Source organism: Peromyscus leucopus, chromosome 2, assembly GCF_004664715.2.
Source record: "Peromyscus leucopus breed LL Stock chromosome 2, UCI_PerLeu_2.1, whole genome shotgun sequence".
Lineage (NCBI taxonomy): Eukaryota > Metazoa > Chordata > Mammalia > Rodentia > Cricetidae > Peromyscus > Peromyscus leucopus.
This window is the reverse complement of record NC_051064.1, coordinates 119,204,849-119,221,113: the sequence shown is the minus strand read 5'-3', so window position 1 is coordinate 119,221,113 and position 16,265 is coordinate 119,204,849. Positions and strand designations below refer to the sequence as shown.

At 48.4% G+C, this 16,265-nt stretch overlaps 1 long non-coding RNA gene across 1 annotated transcript; it reads right to left on the bottom strand.

Annotated features, from left to right (window-relative positions):
* Positions 1-212: 212 nt before the first annotated feature.
* On the bottom strand, positions 213-5,673 carry LOC119087353. Its single transcript, XR_005090763.1, has 3 exons — positions 5,637-5,673; positions 2,457-2,609; positions 213-247 (listed from the first exon to the last, which is right to left on the bottom strand). It is a non-coding gene; the product is annotated as an uncharacterized LOC119087353 (long non-coding RNA).
* Positions 5,674-16,265: the final 10,592 nt, after the last annotated feature.

Below are 16,265 nucleotides of genomic sequence, written 5' to 3'. Positions count from 1 at the left end.
TCCTAAGTGCTGCTGGGATTAAAGGCCACCCGCCAGCTTCTTATTTTACTCCTGTGTGTGTGTGTGTGTGTGTGTGTGTGTGTGTGTGTGTGCGCGCGCGCTGCTGAGTGCAGGAGCCTGAAGAAGGGAACATAGACTCACCTGGAGCTGGAGATCAAGTGGGTGCTAGGAACCATTTTCAGGTTCACTGCAAGAACAGTATGTGCTTTTAACTGATGAAGTCTCTCTCTCTCCATGCTTATCATTTCTGTAGTGAGACACATGGTATGTACTTGTTTGGTTATTTTGAGGTGCACAGTGGCCTCCCCACTGTGCGTTTGGTCTCAAAATTCCTATCTCCGGTCTGTCTGAAACTGTCTCATCTTTGACCAACTATTTCCCTCCAGCCCCAGCCTTTGGAACTGTCATTCTCTCTATTCCTATGACTTCAAGACTTTTAGTCTCCATGTGTGAGCAGGATCCGCGAAGTACTGGTCTTCCAGTGCCTGGCTTATTTCACTTAACAGTGTTCTCCATTTGTTATCACAAATCACAGAAATTCCTCTTTTCAAAGCTGAATCCTAGGTAGATGATGGTGGTGCACACCTTTAATCCCAGCACTTGGGAGACAGAGGCAGGTGGATCTCAGTGAGTTTGGGGACAGCCTGGTCTACAGAGTGAGTTCCAGACAGCCAGGACTGTCTTGAAAACAAAAACAAAAACAAAACAAAACAAAAAGGCTGAACCCTGCCCCCTCCCATTTTCTTTATTCACCCTTTTTGGTTTTTTGTTTGTCAAGACAGAGCTTCTCTGTGTGACAGCACTGGCTGGCTGTCCTGGAGACCAGGCTGGCCTGGAACTCACAGAGATCCAACTCTACCTCCGGAGCGTTGGGATTAAAGGTGTGTGCCACCACCACCTAGCTGAATTCATCCATCGTTAATGGAAATTTTGGTTGATTCTTCATCTTGGCTACAGCTGGGATTCTCAGCCAAGAACTCATTATGTGAACCTGGCTGATGTCATTGTAGCCACCCCCATACCTCTCTCCACGTGGTGGGGTTACAGGCATGAACCACCACGTCAGGCTTACAGTTTATTTAATTTAGCTCGAGATAAGGTCTCCTATAGCCCTGGCTGTCCTCGAAGTTTGCCTCGAGGTTGGCCCCGAGCTCTTGTTTTTCCTGCTTCTCCTTCTTGAGTGTTGGATGTGCTCCACTGTCTGGCTGTGTCATCTGGAGGCCCCTTGTCTCACTGCGGTGTGGATGGCAGTTCTGGGCACAGACCTCTGTTAGCTGTGTGAGCCGGGGACTCCGGCCTACTGACCAGCACTCTGGACTATCCTCCGTTACCTAAGTAGAAGGATGGAGGCTTCCCTCTCAGCAGCCTCCTCCTCCCGCCCCTCCCCCTTGGCCCTGGTCTCATGCTCTGGGGGTATGTGGTTCACTGGATGATGGGTGGATTTCCCTAAACCGCCTCACTCTGGAGTGGAACATTCCGTCCTCACAGGAGGACACACCAGGAAGTTTTAATCTCTGTTCTACTGGCAAAGTTGGCCAAGGTCAGAATCCAGGCTTTGACAATTGTTTACTTCAGAGGGGCACCAAAATGAGGTCACAGACTTTCCACTCAAGCTTCTGAGAAACAATCCATGGGAATGGCTCAGTGGTTAAGGATGCCTGTCACTACACCTGCAGACCTAAGTCCTGTCCCTGGGAACCACAGTGTGGAAGGAGAGAACTGACTCCTGCAAGTTGTTCTCTGATCTACACACACACACACTCACTCACTCACACACACTCTCACACACACTCACACACACACTCTCACACACACTCACACACACACTCACACACACACACTCTCACACACACTCTCACACACACACACTCACACATACACTCACACACATACACACACACTCACTCACACACACTCACACATACACTCACACACACTCACACACACTCACTCACACACACTCACAAATACAAAGAAACAATCTGAGCAAAAATAGTGTGTTCCCTTGCCCATCTCTCTCCGCAACACAATTGCCGCTCCGACTCTTCTATCTAGGCCTTCTGGGGTCACCTCTGGTGAGACCTCATTAACTGAATGATTCAAATCCACCTTAAAACTGAGACTGAGAGAGAAGCTTCTCTTCTTTCTGCCCACAGCCAAATACCCCAAACTGGTCATTTGCAAAGGATGAAAATGTCTTAGGCTCCCTGTTGTGGGGGCTATGAAGGATAAGACGAAGGGGCAGACTCTGGTGAGGTCTTCTTTCTGGGTCACAGAATCTGAAGATTTCACACAGTGAGGGAGCCCAGGCGTGTGAGCCATGGAGGCAACCATGCCCACCCTTTTTTAACCAGGAGCCTCTTTCTTTCTGTGGTAACTAACTACATGTAAGGTGCTCATAAGCCTGGACCCATTCAGGAGGGTGGGACAATTCACAGTGCTCCCTCTGCCCTCACCTGTGTTTTCTTCAGCCACTTCCTCCTCCTCAGGCGTAGACTTCCTCTCAGGAGCCAGAATCCACTCCTCCAGGAACTTTTATCTCAGCGATAACTCACTTCCAAAATCAAAGCCAGTCAACTCCAGTCAGAAACTCATAGAGTGAAGCAGGCCTGGGTAGGAGACATTCTGGGACAAGAGTCATCAGATCTCATAGCCTACAAGCAGTAAGTAGGGGACATCTGGTTGGGTGAGCGTGAAGAGACGGAGCAAGGACAAGAGCTTTCCCAGAGAGGAGAGCCTGGGGAGGGGAGAGGAGACCCGGGGAGGGGAGGGGAGACCCGGGGAGGGGAGACCCCGGGGAGGGGAGACCCTGGGGAGGGGAGACCCTGGGAGAGGAGACCTGGGGAGGGGAGACCCTGGGGAGGGGAGGGGAGACCCTGGGAGAGGAGACCCTGGGGAAGGGAGACCCTGGGGAGAGGAGACCCTGGGGAGGGGAGAGGAGACCCTGGGGAGGAGGAGACCCTGGGGAGGGGAGAGGAGACCCTGGGAGGGGAGGGGAGACCCGGGGGAGGGGAGACCCGAGGAGGGGAGACCCGGGAGGGGAGACCCGGGGAGGGAAACCCGGGGAGGGAGACCCCGGGGAAGGGAGACCCCGGGGAGGGGAGACCCGGGGAAGGGAGACCCCGGGGAGGGGAGAGAGACCCTGGGGAGGGAGACCCTGGGAGGGGAGACCTGGGGAGAGGAGACCCTGGGGAGGGGAAGACCTAGGGGAGGGGAGACCCTGGGGAGGGGAGAGGAGACCCTGGGAGGGAGAGGAGAGACCTGGGGAGGGGAGAGGGAGACCCTGGGAGGAGGAGACCCTGGGAGGAGAGACCTGGGGAGGAGAGACCCTGGGGAGGAGAGACCCTGGGGAGGGGAGAGGAGACCCTGGGGAGGGGAGACCCTGGGAGGAGAGACTGGGGAGGAGAGACCCTGGGGAGGGGGGGGGGGGGGGGACGTGGGAGGGAGACCCTGGGAGAGACGAGAACCCTGAAGAGACCGGAGGGAGTGGGGAGGGAGAGGAGGAGACCCTGGGGAGGGGAGACGGGGGGGAGGGGAGAGAGGAGACCCTGGGGAGGGGAGAGGGGAGGGAGACCCTAGGAGCCTGGGAGGGAGACCCGGGGAAGGAACCTGAGAGACCCTGGGGGGGAGCGGGGAAGACCCAGGGAGAGGGAGAGGAGACCCTGGGGAGGGGAGACCCTGGGGAGAGGGACCCATGGGAGGGAGACCCTGGGAGGGAGACCCTGGGGAGAGGAGACCCTGGGAGGGGAGACCCTGGGGAGGAGGAGACCCTGGGGAGGGGAGAGGAGACCCTGAGGGAGAGGAGAGAGGAGACCCTGGGAGAGGAGACCCTGGGGAGGGGAGACCTAGGGGAGGGAGACCCTGGGGAGGGGAGAGGAGACCCTGGGGAGGGGAAGGGGGAGGGACCTGGGGAGGGAGCCTGGGGAGGGAGAGACCCTGGGGAGGGGAGACCCTGGGGAGGGAGACCCTGGGGAGGGGAGAGGGAGACCCTGGGGAGGGGAGACCCTGGGGAGGGAGACCCTGGGGAGAGGAGACCCTGGGGAGAGGAGACCCTGGGGAGAGGGAGACCCTGGGGAGAGGAGACCCTGGGGAGAGGGAGACCCTGGGGAGAGGAGACCCTGGGGAGGGAGACTGGGAGAGGAGACCCTGGGGAGAGGAGACCCTGGGGAGGGAGGAGACCCTGGGGAGGGAGACCCTGGGGAGAGGAGACCCTGGGGAGGGGAGAGGAGACCCTGGGGAGGGGAGACCCTGGGGAGGGAGACCTGGGGAGGGAGACCCTGGGGAGGGGAGACCCTGGGAGGGAGAGAGACCCTGGGGAGGAGAGGAGACCCTGGGGAGGGGAGAGGAGACCCTGGGGAGGGGAGAGGAGACCCTGGGGGAGGGAGACCCTGGGGAGAGGAGACCCTGGGGAGGGAGACCCTGGGGAGGGAGACCCTGGGGAGGGAGAGGAGACCCTGGGGAGGAGGGAGACCCTGGGGAGGAGGACCCTGGGGAGGGAGACCCTGGGGAGGGAGACCCTGGGGAGAGGAGACCCTGGGGAGAGGAGACCCTGGGGAGGGGAGAGGAGACCTGGGAGAGGAGACCCTGGGGAGGGAGACCCTGGGAGGGGAGACCCTGGGGGAGAGGAGACCCTGGGGAGGGGAGACTGGGGAGGGGAGACGGGGAGGGGGGGGGAGGGGAGACCGGGGGGGAGGGGAGGGGAGGGGAGAGGAGACCCTGGGGAGGGGAGACCCTGGGGAGGGGAAGACCCTAGGGAGAGGAGACCCTGGGGAGGGGAGAGGAGACCCTGGGGAGGGGAGACCCTGGGGAGGGAGACCCTGGGGGGGGGGGGGGGGAGGGGAGAGGAGACCCTGGGGAGGGGAGACCTGGGGAGGGGAGACCCTGGGGAGGAGGAGAGAGAGGGGAGAGGGGAGGGAGACCCTGGGGGGGGGGGGGGGGGGGGGGGGGGGGGGGGGGGGGGGGGGGGGGGGGGGGGGGGGGGGGGGGGGGGGGGGGGGGGGGGGGGGGGGGGGGGGGGGGGGGGGGGGGGGGGGGGAGAGGGGGGGGAGGGGGGGGGGGAGACCCTGGGGAGGGGAGAGGAGACCCAGGGGAGAGGAGACCCTGGGGAGGGGAGACCCCAGGGAGGGGAGACACTGGGGAGGGGAGACCCTGGGGAGAGGAGGTTCAGTGAGATCCCTCCTTCTGCCTCCCCTCAGAAGATGCTGAGAGAGTCTTGTTCCTCCTGGCTGCTTGGGTGGGCAGACACCTCATGACCTGGGTCAAGGCACCACATTCCAACCTCAAAGATGGCACTACCTGGCCAACCTCTGCTCTTTTGTTCTTTTCCTGCTTCAGCTGGTGTCTGTTCCTTTTTTTCAGACCTTTTTCTTTTCTTTTCTCTCTTTCTTTCTTTGATGGATTAGGTCTTTGTTTTGGTTTCAGCAGGTGGTGAGTCTGTGTGTGTGTGTGGAGTTTCACAGCACACGGACATTGAATGGGACTTCCACCAGGTGTGCTAAGGTCTTGGGGCCCTGTTACCCCTGTAGTTAGTAATTCTTGTGTGATATAGATGTAACCAACCGTCTTATTAAATAAGAAACACAGAAATAATGCAAAAGAGAAAGCCGAGAGGTCAGAGCTCAGAGCTAAAATCTCACCCTTCCGCCTGCGGTGTCCCAGCTTCCCGAAGGAGACTCTATTTCCTGTCGGTTCGTCTATTTAAAGTATTTTGTTCTGCCTTCTCATTGGTTGCAAACCCAAACACGTGACTGCCTCGTCACTGTCTGAATGTACAGCCCCCTAGGTCTTAAAGGCATATGTCTCCAATGCTGGCTATATCCCTGAACACACAGATATCTATGGGATTAAAGGCGTGTACCACCACCGCCACACTCTTGCTATGGCTCTAATAGCTCTGACCCCCGGGCAACTTTATTTATTAACATACAATCAAAATCACATTTCAGTACAATTTAGATTACCACCACATTTCCCCTTTTCTATTTTAATAAAAAAAAGCAAAAGGTTACAACTAACAAAAGAAAAACTATATACAAAAGTACAATAACTATATACAATATATACAAATAATAAATACCTAAACAGGAATCGGACAAATCAGAGAAAATAATTCCATTATCTATCCTATTTTGGTAAATCCAAGATGTATCTAATGCACTTTCTATCCTAATTAATTTTCAACTATAAGTAACTAATCTTCAACCATAACTAACTAATCTTCAACTCCCTCAGAGACCCAAGAAGGAAATAATATTAGCTAACAAAAATAAAAAACAGGAAGTGCATGCAAGCAACTTCCAAAAAATTTGTGAGTTGACAGAAACAGCCAGCTGCCTGGGCAGTCACCTGAGGTTTCTCCGCAGTGTTGGGGCATCATCTTCAGCCTATAGGCTTAGTGTATCTGACAGACTCATTTGTGAAGTAGGATGTATACAAGGTCAACAGTTCAATCTCACATTGGGTGAGAGCAGTCCACGTACCAGAAACACCTGAATTCCACTAGTGTCCTGTCATGATTCAGGATTTTTAAATTCTGGAAATTGTTGACAGTTTTTTAATTCAGCCGTCCATTCTTCTTGGCTGTGTATATATGGCTTCATCTCAGCATCCCCTTCTTCTCCACATCCCTTTATTAAATGCCAGTCTACTTTCGAGAGGCATGAACTTTCAGCTACTGTTCCATTGCACATCAGAAGCCATTGGCCCTCTGCCTGTTAAGCTGCCTTCGAAGAAAAGGGCACCGTACCTTTTCCGGATGCGAAGGCCACTTCAGGGATGGGGCCATATTGTCTTGGCCTCAGAAGATGCCTTTTGATAAAGCCATAACCATACTTGTTTTGGCAAGAATCAGTATTCCATTGTTTCGTGTTCTGTCTGTCCATTTTGTCCTGTTGATTCGAGGATACTTTGTTGTCCAGTGGCTAACTTTTGCCACAAGGAAAGTTGACTCCATATGCAGTTTCTTCAATGTCCATATTTTCTCTGAAGTAGATTAGTACTGCCAGGAGCTGACATGTCTCAAAAAAGAAAAATTTTCTGAGTTATTAAAACATTTTAAATGCCATATTCTGTAGATCTCTGAAGGGTTTGAAGATGACCTGTCTAAAACATCTCTGCTCAATTTTTAAAACATATCTAATATGACTACAAGTTCTATTGTAATGTTTAACTACTAACTTTCATTTCTTTATATCCTAGTAGTTGGTAATAATAACATTCAAGGATCAGAAATTTATTTTCTAACAATATCAGTTTCAAATTTGTATACAATATAAAACAATTCAATCCAATGTAAAGTATTAGTAATTGTCTTTTTCTTTTCTTTCTTTCTTTTTTTTTTTAACAAGAACCTTAAATCTAATCTCCTTTGCTTAGCCTTTTTCTTAACCCTTGACAATAACTTGTAACCAACCCCCCTAAATACTGAAAATTATCCCAGACCCAAAACCCATTAAAAAGACCAAAAAAACCACCCGCCCCACACCACCTCTTTGGGAATGTGGGTGTCGTATTCTTAAAATTGCTTCCTGCTGGGTATGGGCGAAGTTTTCTTTATCCTGAAAGAAAAATTTTAGGTTAATTGTCAAATTCTAGGAGAGGTAACTATATCCTTCATTATCCAGTCCATGTATAATGCCAAAGTTCAGGGTTTATCTCAAGTCCTTATTCAAGTAGTCTTTGAGACTGGATCATCTCAACTAGTCATCTCAAAATTGCTCTGAGCACCTTGTAGTTCAAAGCTGATCTGTGGATGATGTTTGTCAGCTTAATGATATTATTATTGTCCACGTGGAATTGTTGTTGTTGTGGGGCCCCATCTTCTTTCTGGAGACTTCAGTTGATGTTAGGCCTGGCCATGATTTCCTGCAGAAAACTGATAAGAGACTCGAACACAAAAACATATATATGCAGCTAGCCTTTTTTCTAGAATTAGTTAGTACTCTATATGACCATTCATATCTTAACAAAGTTTAAAATGTATATATATATAAATCTTGTAAATTTTGATATAAAATTTATACTTTGAGAAAAGTTTAAAGAATCAGAATAGAATCAAAGAGTTGAGATTAGTAATAGAATAGTCCCTTAATTAATTTTGCTTTTGTCCTGTCCCATAGCAGAAGATGGCTCTTTTATTCTGGCATGATACAGGGAGTTTGCATTTTCCTTTTAACAACATGCTTGAGTTTAAAGAAGGAGAGAGCCATTCTCCAACTCCAAAGTCAGCTTTAAATTTTAATTGAACTGGGACTATCAGAAAACCAATAGTGTTAAATCTTTAGAGAAAAGCAGAAACAAACATTTAGGAAGACATAAAAATTTTTTTAGATAATATATACCCATACACCGTTTCACTCGGTTTCTTGGGATAGATGATTTGTCCCTTTTCTTCAGTTGTCTCATTTGTCCAGTGTTCTTCAGATTCCTTAACCTTCATTCTCCTAAAAGACAAAAACAAAAACCTTTCCCCAAGACTAATTTTGGGGATGTTTCCTTTTGACAAGTTATTATCTGATTAAATGAAAAGGCATGTGTTATTGATACAAGTTAGTTTAAATTGGATGTTCATGCTGGTTGATGAACTATCACCTCCTCAATTAAGAGGTCTCTCTTGTTCAAATCGAACCTTTATCAATTTTGATGGTACCCACAGCTTATCTTCTCCTGTAGAAACAAAAGCAAAACCTCGTCCCCAATGTAATACATATCCTGGTTTCCATTCTGAGGTCAGCACATCCTTAAAGTATATAGGCTGATTTAATTCTGTAGTTTTTTCTATTATCCAATGTCTCTCTGCAGCTGTTGTTCCTTTCTCATTGGCATTCAGAAAATTCAAAGTTAGAAGAGCATTATGCAGTCTATTTCTGGGGGTTTTTGTTACCCATTTCTGTTTATTTAGCATATCCTTTAGAGTTCTGTTTGATCTTTCTATAACTGCTTGACCTGTAGGATTATGTGGTATGCCTGTAATATACTTTATATTGTAATAAGCAAAAAACTGTTTCATTTTAATAGAGACATATGATGGAGCATTGTCAGTTTTGATTTGTGCAGGTATACCCATGATGGCCATAACTTCTAGCAAATGAGTGATTACAGAATCAGCTTTTTCAGAACTCAAAGCAGTTGCCCATTGAAATCCTGAATAAGTATCGATAGTGTGGTGTACATATTTCAATTTTCCAAATTCTGCAAAGTGAAACACGTCCATCTGCCAGATTTCATTTCTCTGAGTACCCTTTGGGTTACATCCTGCTGGTAATGGCGTTTGATTGTAGAAGGAACAAGTAGGACATTTTTTTACTATTTCTTTGGCTTGTTGCCAGGTTATGAAAAAATCCTTTTTTAAACCTTTACTATTAACGTGATGTTTTTTATGAAATTCTGAGACCTCCAGCACATTTCCTATCAATAATTTATCAATCTCATCATTGCCTTGTGCTAAAGGGCCTGGCAGACCAGTATGGGATCGAATGTGAGTTATATATAAAGGATGATTCCTTTTCCTGATTGTATCTTGTAATTGAATAAATAGTGAAGTTAATTCTGAAGCATCAGGGATAAATTCTGCAGTCTCAATATGTAACACCACTCTTTCAGCATACTGAGAGTCAGTTACTATGTTGAGAGGTTCTGAAAAATCCATTAATACCAACAGAATAGCATACAATTCTGATTTTTGAACTGAATTATACGGGTTTGTCCTGACTGTGGGCAAGGCAGGAAAACTCAAGCTACAGTGTATGGCATTGGGGATTGAACCCAGGGCCTCTCACATGCTAGGCAAACCACTCCACAGCCTTAAGTCCCTGCCCCTCACCGGCTTCCTGCCAGCTTGTTTGTTTGTTTTAAAAGACAGACCACTGCTAAACTCCCCAAGGTGGTCTTGAACTCACACTATAGAACTTGAACTCACAATCCCCCTCCTTCAGCCTCCTGCGTGGCTGGGATTAGGGGCCTATGCCATCGGGCCTGACGGTCATTCTTTATTTTAAATTGTCCACACTCAAATTCTGGGGGTGCTTCCTTCTTCCTTGCTGGAGGGAGACTGACAGAGGAGTTGAAAAAGATGATTTTTTTTTTTTGTTTTTGTTTTTTTGGTTTTTCGAGACAGGGTTTCTCTGTGTAGCTTTGCGCCTTTCCTGGAGCTCACTTGGTAGCCCAGGCTGGCCTCGAACTCATAGAGATCCGCCTGCCTCTGCCTCCCGAGTGCTGGGATTAAAGGCGTGCGCCACCACCGCCCGGCTGAAAAAGATTTTTGACATGGTGTGAAACAGGAGTCCATACAGACAGCCACTTGACCCGGAAGCATTTACTGGAAAGCTCATCAGCCCATTCCTCTGCTCCCACCCAATAGGTGAGCACCGGTTCCGCTATGCTGTTGTCCAGGTTGTCCCCGTGTGCTGGCCCACTTTTCTGTTTGTCTAAAGTTGTTTGAAGACCTCCGTGTATTTTTAAAATAACTGTCTAGGGTGTATTCATTTTTATTTTATGAGTGCGGGTATTTCGTCTGCATGTATGTCTGCGCATGCTTGGTGCCTGAGGAGGCTGGATGAGGGTGTAGGGTCCCCTGGAACTGGAGTCATAGACAGTTGTGAGCTGCCATGTAGGTGCTAAGAATTGAACCCTGGCCCTCTGGAAAAAACGGCAGTGCTCTTTTGTTTTGTTTTTCATGTTTGTTTTAGGAGACAGGGTTTCTCCATGTAGCCCTGGCTGACCTGGAACTCACAGGCTCTTCCTGCCTTTGCCTCCAGCGTGCTGAGGTTAAAGGTGCGCACCCCACCACAGGCTGCAACAAGCGCTCCTCACTGGTGAGCCATCTCTGCGGTCCATGCATCCATGGCTGAATTGTCTCATTTTATGCCAAAGCCTGCTGTCTGCTGAGGTCTAGCCTTCCACTGTTAGTTTTTTCAAACTATGTTGGCCGCTGGGCATGGCGGCACACACCTGTAATTCCTAGTACTTAGGAAGCTGAGACAAAGAGGGCCCTGAGTTCTAGGCTAGCTTGGGCTACACAGTGAGAGAAAGGAAGAGAAAGCAAAATGAAACAAAAACCAAAACAAAATGTGTATGAGATTTTTTTCTTCCCTTTGGCTAAATTTTGTGGTGCTGAGGATTGAAGCCGTGGCCTCACAGACATGGGGTAATAACTCTACCACTGAGCTGCAGTCCAAAGGTGTTGGACTTTTCAACATTTCTAGCTGCTTTTAATGTAATAACTGTAGGCTTTCTTTGGTTTATGGTGAATTAGATTCATATTAAAACTCCTAGTCTATTTTCTTGTGAGTGGTTCTGCTGATTGTATCATGATGCATTTATTCCTGGTGTGACAGACCCCCTTCTATTTCCTTCCCTCCTTCCTGCCTTTCTTTCTCTCTGTCTGTCTGTCTTCGGTAATGTGTGTGTGTGTGTGTGTGTGTGTGTGTGTGTGTGTGTGTGTGTGTGTGTGTATTGCCACAGTGCATGTGTACAGGTCAAGTACAGGTCAGAGGACAGTTTCGTCGAGGTCATTCACCTCTTCTGCTTGTACCTGGGTCTGGGCATTGAACTTAGGTCAGCAGGCTTTTGTGTCGAGTGCCTTTACCTACTGACCCTCCTCACTGGCACTGGATCAAATACTTCTCAATGGTTTATATTTTATAAGTACACTGGGGAATCACACAATGCTGTGTGCCCTGGACGAAGTCGTGAGTCTCCAATCCACACTCTCCTTTGTACCTTGTCCCATGATGTGAGCCTGTGTCCCTGTGTGGAGGTCAAGGCACATCGGGTGTCTTGCTGGATCCCTCTCCACCCTAGTTTTGAAGCAGAATCTTACAGTGAAATGGAACTCATCAATTTGGTTAAAGGCTGGCGGGTCAATGAGCCCCAGGATGCCCATCACCCCACACTGCCCCCTGCCACTCCACCCAGCTTTTCACATGGCTGATGGGGACCTGCTGTCTGTTCGTCATACTTGCGCAGCGGGCTCTCATTGACTGGGCAGTCTCTCCAGCTGCTCCTTCTGCCTTCTTTGGGCCTATCTGGATTCAGCTTGACATGACTACAGCACTCTTGGGTCGTGATTGTCATGATCACCCCACAGTAATTCTGGGTGTTTATCCCCAATAGTTTCCCTGCAGATTATAACTAGACAAAACCATTAGAGTGGTAGATGGAGCCGTGCCCAGACCTTGGCTGCAGGAACATGCTGGACTCAGTTTAAGATAAACCAGATACCTTCCAATTTAGGTTAAGTTCACTTTCCTCCTAACCAGTGTTATGCTCTTCCTTCAGGCTCAGGTGACAGGGATCCAGCTGGTAACTCCCACCCTCACCTCCCCAATGAACTGCACTGTGTGATCGCAGATCTGTCTGCCTCTTCCCCTGGTCTCACAGCCCATGGAGGGCAGTTCTCACACACTAGGACCCATACTAACTAACAATTCCTCCATGGCCGCCTGCCTTCTACATGAGAACACACTGATCTCAGCTTTTTGTGTTCTGTTTTAGGCTCTTAGACATTTTCTTAGTTTCTCATGGCCCTAATAAAGTATGTGAAGATTTATGTGTTTAAACTTAGCATCAGTGTGTTAGCATCAGCCTCCAAAGTAAGCAGGAGGGCTGTTTGAAATATCTAGTGAACCACACTGTTAGTGGCAGGGTTTTTTTTTTTTTTTTTTTTTTTTTAATTTCAGTGTCTTCTAGAATATTATTCTATGTGACATCACCACCTTGTTCTAAAACGTTAGATACGTTTTCTTAATGGACCTGGCAGCATCATCTATTGGAAAAGTTAATGTCCAAAGCTTCCCCGTTCCAGCTGATTCTCTGGGATTCTGTAATGTGGCTTAGGGGAGAGACTGGAGGCGATGCACAACCAGGGTAATAGCCCCATCATCACACCAGCCAGGCCGATTCCTTGGAGCCCAAAGTAAGCTCATGTACCACAGATGAAATAAGTCCCAATAAAAGATCACCAACAGCCTAATAGGGTAATTGAGCAGCCGAAGAGCGAAAGATTGAGATACAGTGATGTATTGAACTCAGGGAAATAGCGCTAGGATTAACACGACATTCATTATAATTACATTGGCTATTGGTCACAGGAACTAATCCATTTGGAATGAAACATTAAAGCCTTTTAATGGTGGTGGCTATTTGTGGAAAGAGTGGAGGTATTGGAAATGCCACTGAGGCTAGTAGCAGGCATCTGGGGTGGGCAGGGGTGGGGGAAGGGGCAGCAGAGGGTTTATGGCCCTATATCAGTAGCAATCAGAAACAATGTATTCGTGACCCAAATTAAAAAAAAAAAATCTTCCCAGAGGAGAGACCCTGCTCTCAGGGGACTGGATCTAAATCTTTTAGCTAGCATTTTCTCTCTGGAGGAGCCTTTTCAGTTTGGAATGCCATGTTTGCTGTACCTTGGAAATGAGATCTCAAACCAGACAGGCACATCTACAGTGCTACCAGCAGAAGAACTGAACCCACCATTTAGTCTGGATGCACAGAGGGACCCACACACTTGCTAGGTCTTTAAACATTTGAGCTGGATGGATGTGTGGTGCGTGCTTGTAATCCCGGCCCTTGGGAGGTAGAGGCAGGAGGATCAGAAATTCAAGGTAGGGACTGGAGAAATGAATCAGTGGTTGAAAAATACTTACTGCTTTGGCAAAGAACCCTAGTTCAGTTCCCAGCACCAATGCTCAAAACCTCCTGAAACTCCAGCTCCAGAGAATCTGACCCCTCTCCCCAATCCCCCCCTAACCCCCCAAGCCAACCTCTGCAGGCACCTGTACCCATGTGTTCTCTCTCACACACATATACGTAAGTTACAAGTCAAAGCAAAGTAATTATTATTTTTGTTTGTCTTTGTTTTTTGAGACAGGGTTTCTCTGTGTAGCCCTGGCTGTCCTGAAACTTGCTCTGTAGACCAGGCTGGCCTTGAACTCAGATCCACCTACACAAAGTAATTAAGAGTTCCAGGTTATCCTTGGCTACCTGAGACCCTGTTTAAAACTAAAGCAAGCCCAAATAAACAAATAAATGAAATAAAGTTGCCAAAACTAGAGAGCAAAGTTTTTGACTAATGATGGCCTGATAAAGTTTTCTGTTGTGAACACACACATTAATTATGAGCACATAATCAATTGAGCATTTCTTTTCTTGCAAAGAAATTATCTAAGTGTTTACAAATATCTTTTGTGGTAGAAGCTAAGCTATTTATATTTATAGGCAAGTAGACATTACCATTTGTTCATTTAATAAATGGTTATTGAATGTTTACTATGTAGCAGGCAATATTCCAGGTACCAGAGTTAAATATTAACTAAAAAAGCAGAAGTTCCTTCCCTCATGGAGCTCACATTCTCCTCCTCCTCCTCCTCCTCCTCCTCCTCCTCCTCCTCCTTCTTCTTCCAAGACAGGGTTTCACTGTGTAGCCCTGGCTGTCCTGGAACTCATTTTGTAACCCAGGATGACCAACGCTATTTTTTTTTTTTTTTTTAACATAAGGTTTCATTATTCAGCCCAGACTGGCCTGGGACTTACGTGTAGCCAGCATAACCTCAGACCTGTGATCTTCCAGCCTTAGCACCCCTTAGCAAGTGCTGGGATTCCAGGCTGATGCCATCACACCCAGATTCTGATCCTTGTATCATTGTGTGATGTTCAAGTAAGGGTACTCATCTATTAAAGGGAAAAAAAATGATAAGAGAAGGTTTGGCTATGGTAGCCCTGGTCTGGAATTTGCCATCCTCCTGTCTCAGCTACTAGACTTCAATTCCTAGTACTCATGTAAAAACCAGGCATGGCCGGGCGGTGGTGGCGCACGCCTTTAATCCCAGCACTCGGGAAGCAGAGCCAGGCGATCTCTGTGAGTTCGAGGCAGCTGGACTACAAGTGAGTCCAGAAAGGCGCAAGCTACACAGAGAAACCTGTCTCGAAAAAAAAAAAAAAAAAAAAAAAAAAAAAAAAAAAAAAAACCAGGCATGGAGGAGCACACTTATAATTCCTGGGAAGCAGAGATGGGAGGGTCCCGGGGCTTGCTGGCTAGCTAGTCTAGCCTAATAGTTGAGTTACTGGTCCATGAGAAAGGAGGTGGATGGCATTATTGAGGATGATATCCAAGGTTGTCCTCTGGCCTCTACACGAACACACACACACACACACACACACACACACACCATACACACACACACACCAGTACACACACACACCAGTACACACACACACACCGGTACACACACAAGCCCACATATATGCATAAAAAGAAAGCTCTAATTTACATACTGTATGTGTGGGCTGAGGATTAAACCCAGGGCCTTCCATGCACCAGGCAAGCACTCTGCATTGCGCCACACCTCAGCCCCGAACAGCATCTTTCTGCCCTAGACAGTGAATCTCAGTGGCGTAGTGGTTTGGGGAGAAGTGCAAAGGAGGGGTGAGGTCCATACCCGGAGGGGAGCCCGTGACTGAGGGCTGTGTGCTGGTGCTGCCTGCCGATGGGCACATGGGAAGGGGATGCTTTGGGAGGAAGTGCTCTCCAGCGGCCTGTTAGTGAAGGAAGAAGCCGACCATCGGAGAGCCAGGGGGAGGAAAGGATGAAATAATTAACTCTGAGAGGAGAGGAAATGGACTAGAAAAAATGTAGAGTCATTGCTAGGAAGTTAAGTGCCCACTGAGGAGAGCGTCATGAATTTAAAGGTTCGAAGCCAATGAGGCAGCTTTCTTCAGCTTGGTTTGTAGCTCTGATGTGGATGGGACAGAACGGAGTTTCTGAGATGGACATGGGGTGCAAACCTGTACCCTGGCATTCGGGAGACAGAGGCAGGAGGATCAGCCTGTGAGATGGCTCAGCAGGTAAGGTGTTTCCTGCCGAATCTGACAACCTGAATCCAGTCCCAGGGCACACGGGGTAGGAAAGCACTGACTCCCGAAAACTGACCTCTGACCTCTACACGTGCTGTGCCGTGTACATAGCCACACGCATACACATATGCACATAAAATAATTAAACAAAAATGTAATAAAAATGTCAAAGTCATTCTTTGCTGCAGAGTGAGCTTGAGGCTAACCTAGGGTACATGAGACTCTGCCTCAGAATACAGCCAGATAGACAGATCTAGATAGACAGATACATAGAGAGATAGAAGTAGGAGGCAGGAGGAGGTCGCTGTGCTAGCAGATAAGGACTCGAGGGAACCTGGAATGTTAGTACACAGGGACGTTTCTTAAAAGGGAAGGAATGCGGTACTGTTGCCCACCCAGAAGGCTGGGAGTGGACA